The sequence below is a fragment of the Carcharodon carcharias genome, chromosome 14 (assembly GCF_017639515.1).
Source record: "Carcharodon carcharias isolate sCarCar2 chromosome 14, sCarCar2.pri, whole genome shotgun sequence".
Taxonomy (NCBI): Eukaryota; Metazoa; Chordata; class Chondrichthyes; order Lamniformes; family Lamnidae; genus Carcharodon; species Carcharodon carcharias.
The window spans coordinates 55,963,133-55,976,209 of NC_054480.1; positions in this window are offsets into that span (position 1 = coordinate 55,963,133).

Below are 13,077 nucleotides of genomic sequence, written 5' to 3' on the forward strand. Positions count from 1 at the left end.
CAACCATCCAAGTAATTCCAAGAGCTTTCACAGCTTCTTCGAACTTTAATGGCAATCTTATGCAAGTTAATGTGTTTCAACAACTGCCCTTGTGCTCAGGTCTGCTCATTTGCATATGGACTCTTTTGTCCAAAGGCCTGCTGGACTGTCCTGTACACTATTGAAATTCTACTCAGCTTCTCAGTAACTGTATCCACAGCCTTGGGCTTCCAGGCCTTTCTTTTTCATACAAAATATCTGCAGTATATTCTGTGCCAAATTAAGTTGTCATTAGACATCTGGTAGAAATACTTGCTGACACAGCCAGCACATATCCAGGATGATACATCCAAGTAGGAAAAGCTTGCAATGTTGATCAGGCTTCCAGATCTCAATTTACCGCCTTTTGCTCCACCTAACTGGAAGGACCTTGAAGGCAGACTTGAATTCTATTTATGGTCAAAACTGACAGCCTCAAGCTGCTGGGGCTGGCCACCTCATGCTGGGGCCACTCTCTTACCTGGTGCTGCCTAATTCGCCATCTGTTCCCACCGAAACTGGCCAGACGCCTGGGGCTGGGAGAAGGAGGCAAAGGGAGCAGGCTTTAAATCTCAAAATGGCCCGGGGCCCAGGAGTTCATTCTAGTGAATCGAGGATTTGAAATAGGTAATTTGAGCGTGAAGAGGAATCCACTTGGCCCTACATTAGAGGGGAAAAAGATGGAGGGTGGGAGTTGTGAGGGGAACCTGCTTCGAAACATCTGTCACCAATCTGCTTGTACTCCAGCCAAACCTAAAGATTAGGGAAGCAGCGTTCCATGATGACAAGGCCCAAACAGAAATCCATGAGGTGAGAAAGGAATCTGGTGAGTCCTACTACTCGACCAATGATTGCTATTGTTCTGAATGACAGTAATCATTGGTCAATTAGCCTGTCAATTGGGATAGTTTACCTGCTGGGTTGGCTGCTTTGGACACTGACCGTCCAGATTAACAGGTCACTTGGCCAATGAGCAAGGGCCCCCCAGAGGCACAGGCCTGTTGATTAGAACCGTCTTCAACCCCTTCACCCAGGCCTTGCTTAAGAACTTCATCCCTCTGCTGCTGGGATTTAACCAGTGGTGAGAGAGACTCACACCAAGTGTCCAGCCTGGCAGCTTTCACTGCTGTGGGAGGTACCTCCTTAACAGACCCCCTGGGCCCATTGAAGGTTCCCCCTACAACCAGGTGGTTACCTCCCCCCCTCACCCCCCACTCTCATACCCCACCCACACCCCAGCTGTTCCCATATCACACCTGGCCTTTCTACCCAAGCCCCCCAAATGCTTTCCCACCTTACTGGAGCCTTCTAGCCATCCCCCTACCCCACCCCCAAATGCCTTTCACTCCGAATCCGGCTCCTTGGCGTTGGAGACTGTTGCAGACCCAGCTTTAGCCACTGCTCCCAGTGATGCTGCTGAGACCAGAGAGCATCCAGCCATCTGACTGGCCGGCAGCTATCTGAAGTGGGACTTCTGACCCAGATGGGAATAGAAGTTCGCCTTAAACCAATTAATGCCCCTCTGAGCATAAGATCCTGCAGGACAAGCAGGAGGCCCCTGACCTTTTTGCTTGAGAGGTGGGGGTGGCCACAGAAGCCCCAGCGCCCTATTAAATCCAGCCTGTGATCAATCTACATGGGGGTCAGGAGGCCCTCAGGACAAACTTTGTGAAGGCAGTGTAGCAGATAACTGTGCAGTTCAATGTCAGCAGTCAAGCTCTGAGGACCAGAATACAATGTGCAAGAAGTTCAATGATGTCACCAGGGATGTAGTGCTGCCACAGCGCACTGGAGCACCACCCTGGCACCTCTGACCCAAGAGAGGGGGGTGCAGACAATGCTAAACACTGGGTCCCAGAGGTTAGGCAGGCCAGAGTTCGGTGCTTTAAATGGAGATCTTATTCTCCACACTGAGCAGCCGGAGCTTAGGACCTGACAGACCGACTTAAAATTTCTGGGGGAGAAATTTTGACTCAGCAAATGGGGGTTGAGCCCACTCGCCGAGACGTAAAATGACGCGCGGGAGTGTCACTGTGCGTCATTTAGATTTTCAGTTCAGCGGGTGCGCAGCCAGGTCGGCTGCAGGCCCACCGAACTATTGAAGGCCTATTAAGGTCACTTAACTTTCAATTCAAATAATTAACGGAGCTGCCCATTCAACCTTAAGGTTGGCGGGCAGGCGAAGAGCCCAGGCGACCTTCGCATTTTTCATGGAACCTCATCCATTGGCGGAATGAGGTTTCATGAAGGTTTTTAAATTTTCATAAAACACTTCAATAAAGTTAACGCACATGTCCCAGCTCATGTGACAGTTTCACATGAGGGGACATGTCATAAAACATTTTCCACCACTTTATAAAGCTTTTTACACTTTAAAATTATCTCCCTGAGACACTCCCGCCTCAGGGAATCCCCCCTGCACCTGCACAGGGAGCACTCAGCACTTCCAGGTGCCCATCACGCTGGGCGGGCCTTAATTGGCCCGTCCAAGTAAAATGGCAGCAGGCACCCGACTGGGGGCGTCAATCAGGTCTGCACACGCCCCCGCACAAGACCCCCTGACAGGGAGAAAACTCTCCCCCTGATTTTTTGAAGCCGTTCTCTCTGTTCAATTTCACTCATTGCTGCACTGCTGCTAGGGAGATTGTGTGTGTGGGGGGTGGGGGGGTAGGGTTGGGGGGTGGGGAGGAGGTTGCAGGTTCTTGGGGCAGACGGGGAGTAGTAATCATTGTTTGGTTCCACAAATGTCAACTTTATAATGATAAATGTTTTCTGTAATTTTCTCAAAAGTATTAACAGAATTTTTTTAAAGATGGCAGAGTGCAGAGTAAAGACTTGAAGTGGAAGACTTTTAGAATCAGCTGGTCCTTTTAAATACATTTTAAACTACAGATGAGCAATCCCCAGTAATTAATTATTTTTCAAACCACTGGGGCCGTTTATTTACCTGTGAGGCACTGAGTGCTTCTTTTTAAGTTGCTCAGACTATTAAATCAAGAAGTAGGAATCTGCAAAAATTGCCAGCACCATACGCTTTTAACAATTTCAATTTACAATTGGGCGGTGCTAGAAAAGAAAAGTTACAAAGATTCCCACACCGGATAAACCACACAAACAAAAATTGTAATGTAGGAAGCAAAAAAACATAGTTTTGAAGTCATTGGCATTATTAATACAAGTTTATTAATATAAATCAAACAAGCATCAGCGTTGAAAACAGTTCCTGTGCCCACTGCCTTGTGTGACATGCTTTGAGAAATCCCTATCTGCTTGTTCTGAGGTCTCAGAACATTTTTATGCAGCAGTAATGTGTTAATTGAGCAATATCCAAATGGTGGGAAAGCTACAAAAATTAGAATGTACAACTGTCCAAAATGAGCATCAGGGGTACCATTATCAACGATCAGGACCCTGAAAGCAATTTAAGTTTTTAAAGCAATTAGGGAAATGCTAATTTCAAAAAAATATATATATAGGCTACGGTACCAAGTATAAAACAATTTGTTTGTGTCCTGGAGGTGGCGGAAGAAGGATGCAGCTAATTAACCTAATGTTTAAACTAGTGTCCTTATATTCTTTGGGTGCTCTTTCCAATGCCGATTTTATACTCTGGTCCGAAAGTTACAAGCACTCTGGGATTGGCCAGAAAGGTTTTTGCGAGCACCCTAATTGGCAAAGAAGTTTCACAGGGGTGGGGTCGGTCACTCTCCACTCTTCAGTGTTTCAAATTCAGGAAGTTCCCAGGCAGCTTTAATCGGAAGCATTTCTTTTTTTTTCATTAAAAAAATAATTTACTGGATTATTTAATGACAGAAAGAGTAATAACAGTTCATTGGAACTGTTTCACTTTCCTCCTAGCACTACTATCAAAGTAATGAGTGATTAACAGGAAAAACCTGTACAGGTAAGGCTGTGCAATAGGAACAAGGATTTACCACTTTGTTTCATGGGTTCTGAGTCCTGTATTTCGGCAGGTAAACTGCACTCATTGCACATGGGTGTTATGACGTGGCAGGTGATGTGTGCCAGGCGGAACAAATCTACAAGGGAAGCTTGGCCATGGTATCACAATGGTTTTGCAATTTGTATTTATTATGAGAAGATATCTGCATTGAATTCAGAAATAATGAGTCCACTAAGACCTTTAGAGATTTTAAAAAAGAAATAATATTTATTAATAAAAGAAAATATTTCAAGCACATACATAAAATTACAGTTACTTAATACTGTAACAAATCCTAAAATTCTTAATTAACCTGACTCCCAACTATACACCCCCTTTAAGACAACTGTCTAAAATAGATTTTATATTTTTAAAAGATCAAGCCAGGAAGTTAACACAGCACCCACTTGACAGTGGAATTCTGAAGGCTTTTCTCCAACTTTAGTTACTGGACACAGCAAACTTTTGCAAAAATGGCTGGAGGATTCTTCAAGGCTATTTTACACACTCCTGTTAGATGCCCTCCAACATCACCTTCCTTCCTTCTTTATATATGTTCCCCTCTCTTTAATCTGTAATTTCATTGTTCCATATGTCTTTGGAAATGTACTTTTCCCATATTATAAAAATCTTTCATGTTGCCAATAAGGTCAGTAACTTTTGGTAAAAATAAACACAATAACCTTGGACTGAATTTTTCCGTCAGTGAGCAGGGGGCGGGGCCCTCTTGCTGATGCGAAAATGACATGGGATGATGTCGGGGGAAACCCCTGACATCATCCCGCCCCATTTAAATCTTCAGAAAGGCAGGGGCACAGCGAGATCAGCTGTCCACCCACTGACCTGTCAATGGCCAATTGAGGCCATTGACAGGATAATTAAAACAATTAAAGGACCTGCCCATCCAACCTTCAGGTTGGCAGGCAGGCCAAGAGCCCTGACAGCAAATAGAGAAAACATGAAACCTCATCCATGGGCGGGATGAAGTTTCATGTGGGGTTTAAAAAAGTTTATTAAAGTTTCAGTGAAATTTATTAACATGCCCCATTTCGTGTGACATTGTCACATGAGGGGGAGATGTTAAGGATTTTTTTATTTTGCTATTTTTAAAGTTGATGAAGCTGTCAGCGATCTCCCTGAGGCAGCACTTAGCCTCAGGGAGATGTGCGCTCTTTCATGTGCATGCGCAAAAGAGCACACTCTCGCATCTGGGGAATCCTCCCCCACCTGCACAGGAAGTGCATAGCGCTTCCTGCTGAGCGGGCCTTAATTGGCCCGCCCACTTAAAATGGCAGCGGGGCCCGCTTCTCCGGTGAGGATCGGCTCCCCGCCCACCGGAGATTGGGTCAGGCCCGCCCGCCTGTCAGGCAGGAAATTCTGCCCCTTGTCCTATTTATCTTGTTAGTTGTAAATATCCTACAATTGGAAGGCACATGCAACATTGGCATTTATTTCGAAAGGGCTAGAATATAAAAGCAGGGATGTGCTGCTGAGGTTTTATAAAGCTCCGGTCAGACCACATTTAGAGTATTGTGAGCAATTTTGGGCCCCATTTCTCAGGAAGGATGTGCTGGCCCTGGAGAGGGTCCAGAGGAGGTTCACGAGAATGATCCCAGGAATGAAAGGCTTAACATATGAGGAACGTTTGAGGACTCTGGGTCTATACTTAATGGGGTTTAGATGGATGAGGGGGAATCTGATTGAAACTTACAGAATACTGGAAGGCCTGGATAGAGTGGACGTGGGGAAGATGCCTCCATTAATAGGAGAGACTAGGACCCGAGGACACAGCCTCAGAGTAAAGGGGAAGACCTTTTAGAACAGAGATGACGAGAAACTTCTTTAGCCAGAGAGGGGTGAATCTATGGAATTCATTGCCGCAGAAGGCTGTGGAGGCCAGGTCATGGAGTGTATTTAAGACCGAGATAGATAGGTTCTTGATTGGTAAGGGGATCAAAGGTTACGGGAAGAAGGCAGGAGAATGGGGTTGAGAAACTTATCAGCCATGATTGAATGGCGGAGCAGACTCGATGGCCCGAATGGCCTAATTTCTGCTCCTATGTCTTATCGTCTTATGGTCTAATACCTTTGAAATTCAAACAAATCCTTCACTTATCTAAAAATGTAAATTTCCTTCACAATCTACATGCTAAGACCTCATCCATGTTTACTCATTAGCATTTCAAATGCTTTTTACCCCTAACTTCTTCTGTAATTTTAAGCTTGCAGTCTACCTGACTCTAATTTAATTAAATCACATGGACAAAACCATCTACACTCACACCCATAAACCCAATTTAAAATAAACCACAATAATATTGTGAAAAATATTGTAGTTTCATGACAATGGGGGAGTAGGGATCATCTTTCATTACTATGGCCCTCTTTTCAGTCTCCTCCCACCCTTCTTGCTCACACCATTAGGGTAACCTTCAGCTTCTTTCTTCCTCATGTGTTTATCAAGTTCCTTGAATGTATCTATACTAGAATCATTGAATGGTTACAACACAGATGGAGGCCATTCATCACATTGTCTTTATGTCAGTTCTTTGCAACAGTAACTCAGCTAGTCTCACTCCTCCACCTTTCCCCTGTAAATCTTTTCTCTTCAGATAGTTATCCAGTTCCCTTTTGAAAGCTGAAATTGAATCTGTCCCCACAATGCTTTCAGGCACTGCATTCCAGATCCAAACCATTTATTGCATAAAGAAGTTTTCTCTCACGTCGCCTCTGGTTCTTTTGTTAATCACCTTAGGGTTTTTGACCTTCTGCTGATGGGAACAGTTTCTCCCCATTTATGCTATCCTGATCCCCCCATGAAATTGAACACATCTAACAAATCTCTCAACTTTCATTTCTCCAAAGCAAACAGCCCCAGCTTCACCAATCTATCCACATAACTGAAGCCTCTCATCCTTGGAACCATTCTCATAAATCTTTTTTGCACTCTTTCTAAAACCTTGACTTCCTTCTGTTTTAACCAGTGTTTTACGAAGGTGCATCATTTACTTGCTTTTGTAATCTGTGCCCCTATTTATAAAACACAGGATTCAGTATAATTTATTAACATTCTCAACATGGCCTACCACCTTCAATGATTTATGCACATATTCACCCAGGTCTCTCTGCTCCTGCATTTTCTTTCGACTTGTAGCCTTTATTTTATGTCACCTTTCCTCATTATTCTGACCAAAATGTATCACTTCACACTTCTCTACATTAAATTTCATCTGCCATATGTCTGCCCATTCTACCAGGCTGTCTATATCCTCTTGAAGTCAATCACTGTCCTCCTCACAGTTCATAATACTTCTGAGTCTTGCATCATCTTCAAATTTTGAAATTGTGCCCTGTGCACCCAGGCCTAGGTTATAAATATAAATCAAGAAAAGCAGTGACCCCTCTATATACCATCCCCCAGTCAGAGATAGATAAATTTTTCTGTAATCCATGTTTCTAATAGGCTTAAATTAAATAATTAAACTGTTGCATTATGAAATTCTAGTTATGCTAAGGCTAATGATTCAAAATACCACATGGTTCGAAATAAAATACTTAACGGCACTAATATTTTTCACTTGAAAAGCATACTTTTATGACGTTTGGGGACTCAAACGATTAATACATTGGAAACAACATAATAGTAGATTTAGAAATGGTATGGCCAACACATTTTCTTAGAACTCCTGCACCTCAAAATTTGGCACTATACCAATGGACATCATAGAGTGGTCACGGTCAGTGAACGCCATATCCTACAGGTGCATCACACACTGCTCAGTACATCATACTCCAACAGTCATCTACCAACAATCTGTGTCAATTATGATTTATACCTCACATTCATAGCTACACCTTACCTTCACACACTTAGCAACCCTCTTTTTAATCAGCCCACCTAGGCACTCGGCTGCTTCTGTGTCCACCTCAAATCTGCTTCTGGGGGATGGATGCAGGGGAGGACTCGTGAAGTCTGTGAATGATGCTAAAAGGCACTATTACTCAGTGAAAGTGAATATATTTTCAGATTATAAGCAACAAATGTCTTCATCTGTGCAACCACTTGTGATCAGAAATTCTTAACTTTTCTAGACCTATCACTTCTTCAAGGTGCTGCCCTGACATCCACAGCAGGGATGGAGTCAGCCTGTGCAATGGTTGGCCCTGTTGCCTCTGATGGCTTTGGCATCCTATGGAGTGCCGAAGCCTTGAGGGCCCCGTCTTGCTTTGGCAGTCCTCCTGTAGGTCAGCTGCTCCCTTTGTGGTGACAGAAGATGAGATTGAGTGGGGTCACAGGCAAAGGGGACCCGGAGGGAGAGGACAGCCTCTGAGATTCCTGAGTGGATGATCCAGGGGTGTACAGCTCCCACTCCTCCTCCCTACGGGTGACCGAGTGCCCTGGCCTGACTCCTTGAGGGGTAGGAGCACCTGGAGGGATGTCGATGTTCCCCATTTCCTCTCACATTGCCACTGCAGGAACTTGCTACCGCGATGGAGTGCATTTCTAGACACATCTCCGTGTTCTGCTGGACCAGGGTCTCGATGGCATCCACTATCCTCCTCATGGAGACCTCCAAACATGCACATGTGGGTACCCCTTCATCAGAAAGCAGGTAGACACACTCCTCCGACTCGCGTGCCACTCTGTTGAGAGCCTCCAACAGCCCTGTGTGATGTTCCCTTGCCTTCTGCTGATTCTCCACAATGAGTTGGAAGACTGAATCCAAAGACCTGTCATCTCACTCGGACCTCACAGATGCCTCTTCCCCAGCAGTTTTCTGAGTGCCGGAGAGCTCGGCTGAGCCTGCCTCCTCCTGCTGCGGACACATGTCCGTGCAGTGACCACCAGATTGTGAACTCGAGCCTGGTCTTGATCTAGGCCCCACTGAGGTGGGTGTCTCTGCGCTGGTGGAAGGTGAGGGTAAGCGCAATGATGGGTTTTCCAGGCTGCTTATTTCCAGCTCCTTAATGGATGAGGAGTCCTCTTGGTTGGAGGTGAGGACGTGGGTGGATCTGAGGGACTGGCTGGCTGAGGGTCTTGGTCACTTGGCAGAGCTTCCTGTGAACCAAAGCAGAGGTAATTAGTGTATGTCAGCAGAGTCAAGCGCAGGACAGAGAGCATTCACAATTGCCTTAAGAGAGGGCTGATGTGGTGCAGGATCCACATGTGAGTATTCACCACCAACCTCACTGTCGCTGCAGGCATAGTCCAGTTCTTCACCAGTCATTGCAGTGGCATGCTCCTCAAAGTGAGCGGTCTAATACAGGCCACTCCACCTCCGGCCTGGGACCTCTCCTTACTGTTGTGAGGCTGCTTCTCCTGCATGAAAACAGATGGAGAGAGTGTGAGCAGGACATATGGCATTGCATGGAATGTTTGAGTGTTGAGTGGAGCCATGGATGGGATGAGGACACAAACCCCAGAAGATATCAGCCTGATGGAGATGTGAAGGTGTGTATTAGAGTTAATCGTGTTGTCCCTTGAGGTGTGAGATCTCTGTGGATGTGTGATGGGTTTATGAGTGTGTGAGTTGATTGATGAGAAGAGTGACTTACCCTGGCAGAGCAGATGAAAGCATTCATTCTCTTCCTGCACTGGATGGCTGTCCCCTTTTGTAGGTCATTGGCACTGACCACTGCTGCTACCGTCTCCAATGCTAGTTTTGTGACCTTGCTTGCTGGTGTTCACCCAGAGAGGGGTAGAGGACTTCGCGGCAGGACTCCACTGTGTCCAGCAGGCGCTCGAGGGAGGCGTCACTAAATCTGGGGACCAGCATGTTTCCTCACTTTGGCAGCCATCAGTTCCCAGCAGATTCCTATCCCCTGAAGAGCGCTAGCTCTGTGCAGAGGTGGCCTTTAAATATGGCACCCAGGTTACTGAAGGCCTAAGGTGACAGAGGGGTAGGTGAATCTGAGGCCGCCCCACTAGCAAGCCAGTGAATTTCCCTGGAATGCATTACTAATGAGGCAGGAATGGGACAATGCCACATGAAAAGCTGCCATTGCTTTATTCTAGCCACAGGTTTGGTGCTTTTTAAAAAAACCTCATTGTAACGTCACCTCATCTATAATGAGGTCTCAAGATATGGGTCCTGTGGATCATGTAATGGCGTATTTTGATTGCTGTTAGATAAATGTTCATTCACCTTTAGGCTATTAACTCAACCTGGCTCATTACTCACTTCTAAATCGAATATGACTGTCCCCTTGTTTGTCGTAGGACATAGTGCTGCAGAAAGACTATCCTTGTCACAGTCAAGAAATTCACTGCCTTCCTGATATGTGCTAGATGTTTATCCCAATCTATATTAAAATTAAAAGCCCGCATTAAAACAATTCTATCTTCCTCCATGCTTATCCAGTCTCTGCTTTTATACAATCTACCACTTTACAACTGCTTCCACTACAGTCTTAAACCCTAATTATTCATTAGCCCATAACATCCCTGTTGCTTACATACCTCTCATTGTATCCACTCTGATTGAAGTGATTTCATTCATAATTACTAAGGCTATTCTTCTCCCTCTTCCCTTGCTGCCTGTACATGCATCTTGAAAAAAAAATGTCCTGGCTCCTCAAAATTCCATTTCTATGTTGTACCTTTAGGGGATTACGTTATGCGAGTGTACATCATGCCCAATGGACAGCATGGAAATTATAAATTCTGAGGGCAGACTTGATTCAAACTTCAATTTCAAATAAGCCTAAATTGGAGAATCTGACACACTGACTTCACTTGTGAGGTTCAGAATTCCAACTCACATTAATATGTGGGCCAACATCTCTTTTAAAAAATGAGCTAAAAAATGAAATTCTACTGATGGGAAATGTACTCTATGCCTCTATTAATAAAGCCCAGGATACTATATGCATTATTAATTGCTCTCTTCAACCATCCTGCCACCTTCAATGATCTATGCGCATGTACATGCAAATCTTTCTGCTCCTGCACCTCCTTCAAAATTCCACTCCTTATTTTATATTGTCTGTCCATGTTCTTCCTACCAAAATGCATCACCTCACACTTCTCTGCATTGAAATTCATCTGCCACCTATCTACCCACTCCACCAACTTGTCTATGTCTTTTTGAAGTTCCACACCCTCCTCCTTGCAGTTCACAACACTCTTAAGCTTCATATCATCCACAAACTGTGAAATTGAAGTATAATCCTGTGTTGTAAGATCGCATGATCTGTGTAAACCAATGTGTTTCCAGTGCAGGGAACCTCTAACAGAGGGAGTTCTTCTTTAGTTATGGAGTTTGATGTATGTGTGTAGTTGCTGCTGCTGTCTTGTATATAAAGTTAATTGTTTCCACTAAGAAAAATTGTCTGGAAGATCAACTCCATAACAAACTGGTGACAAGGATAAATCAGATTTGGTGCTGTGCCTTGCACAGTGATTGTGAATATCTAAGTTCATTTAAAAGAAAAAGAAGATATACTCATCCGAAATGCCACAGCTTGGCAGAATAGATCCCTTTGAGCTAGCAATGGACAATTGCACTCAATATATAGAATGTCTAGCATTCTACTTTCAAGCCAATGAAATCATAGGAGAGGAAAAGAGGAGAGCAATTCTCCTGAGTATTTGTGGATGCAAAACCTACAGTTTAATTTGAATCTTGATGGCCCCCAGTGCCCCAGACTTTTAGTGAATTAGTAGACCTCATTAAGGAACATTTTCAACCCAAGCCCTCAGTCACAATGCAGCGGTTCAGGTTAAATTCATGGAACAGAGACCCGGGGAAGACCATTGTTACCTATGTGATGAAATTAAAACAACTAATGGATTTCAGTGAAACCCTGAATGACATGCTCATGGGTCATTCAATATGTGGCGTGATATTCATCGAAGATTGTTGACTGAAATTAATCTGGATTTTGAAAAAGCATTAGAAATAGTGCTTGCGATGGAAAGCACTGTAAGGGATTCACAAGCAATTTAAAGGGCGCAAAATGGTGCCATTCTCTTAGTCGGGTGGGAACAATCAGTTGAAATTGGCGCGAAATGCCAGGACTCCATTGCGAAATGGGAAACAGCCCCCGCTAACCGAAAATGAGAGGAAACAACTTACCAACAAAGTTGAAAACTAATTTTTATCGACATGGAAACAATCACACTTCTAACGATTGGTGATTTTAAAAAGTAGTGTTATTTTTGTCACAGAAAAGGCATTGCAAAGTGAGATTTAAACGGACCTCCAAAAAACAATCTAACTCCAATGAAGTATATAGTGTAGAAGAGCCATAAACAATTCTGACATTTATTCACTATTCAACATGAAAGTTGGGAAGACCGAGTCAATTATTGTTACTTTGCAAGTGAAAGGTAAACCCTTTAAAATGGAAGTAGACACTTGTGCTTCTACCACTGTAATAGGAGAACACACTTTCAGATATTTAAATAAAGGTGATCAACAACTAAATTTAGAACAAACATCTGCCAAGTTGAAAACATGCACAGGTGAAGAAATCCAAGGAAAAAGATATCACCAGAGCAACTGTTCATTATAGACACCAATCGGCAGAGCTGCCAGCGATGGTGGTATAAGGTGATTGACCAAGCCTTCTAGTATGTGATTGGTTGAAAGAGATTAAATTAAATCTTCCAGTTGAGAGCAGAAGGACTGCCAGAGCTGCTAAAAAAAAATGACACTGTCTTCAAGGGTGAACTGGGAAAAATCCAAGGCCTACAGGCCAAGATTTACGTGGACCCAGGAGCAACCCCTCGCTTCTTGAAAGCAAGACCAATGCCCTATGCCCTGCGAGAGAAGGTTGATGCTGAGTTGAACCAGCTAGAGAGGCTGGGTGTCATAAAAACAGTTCAGTTCTCAGAGTGGGCAACATCCATGGATCTGCGGGGACAACAAAGTAATGGTCAACAAAGCAGCCACACTAGACAGGTAACCTATTCCCAAGGTTGAAGACCTATATGCCAAACCAGCAGGAGAGACAACGTATACAAAGCTTGACATAAGTCAAGCATATCAGCAACTGGAGCTGGATGATGCCTCCCTGGAATTTGTGACCATAAATACTCACAAAGGGTTATATCAATGTACATGCCTGCCCTTTGGTGTTTCTTCTGCCTGTGCCATTTTTCAGAGGATGAT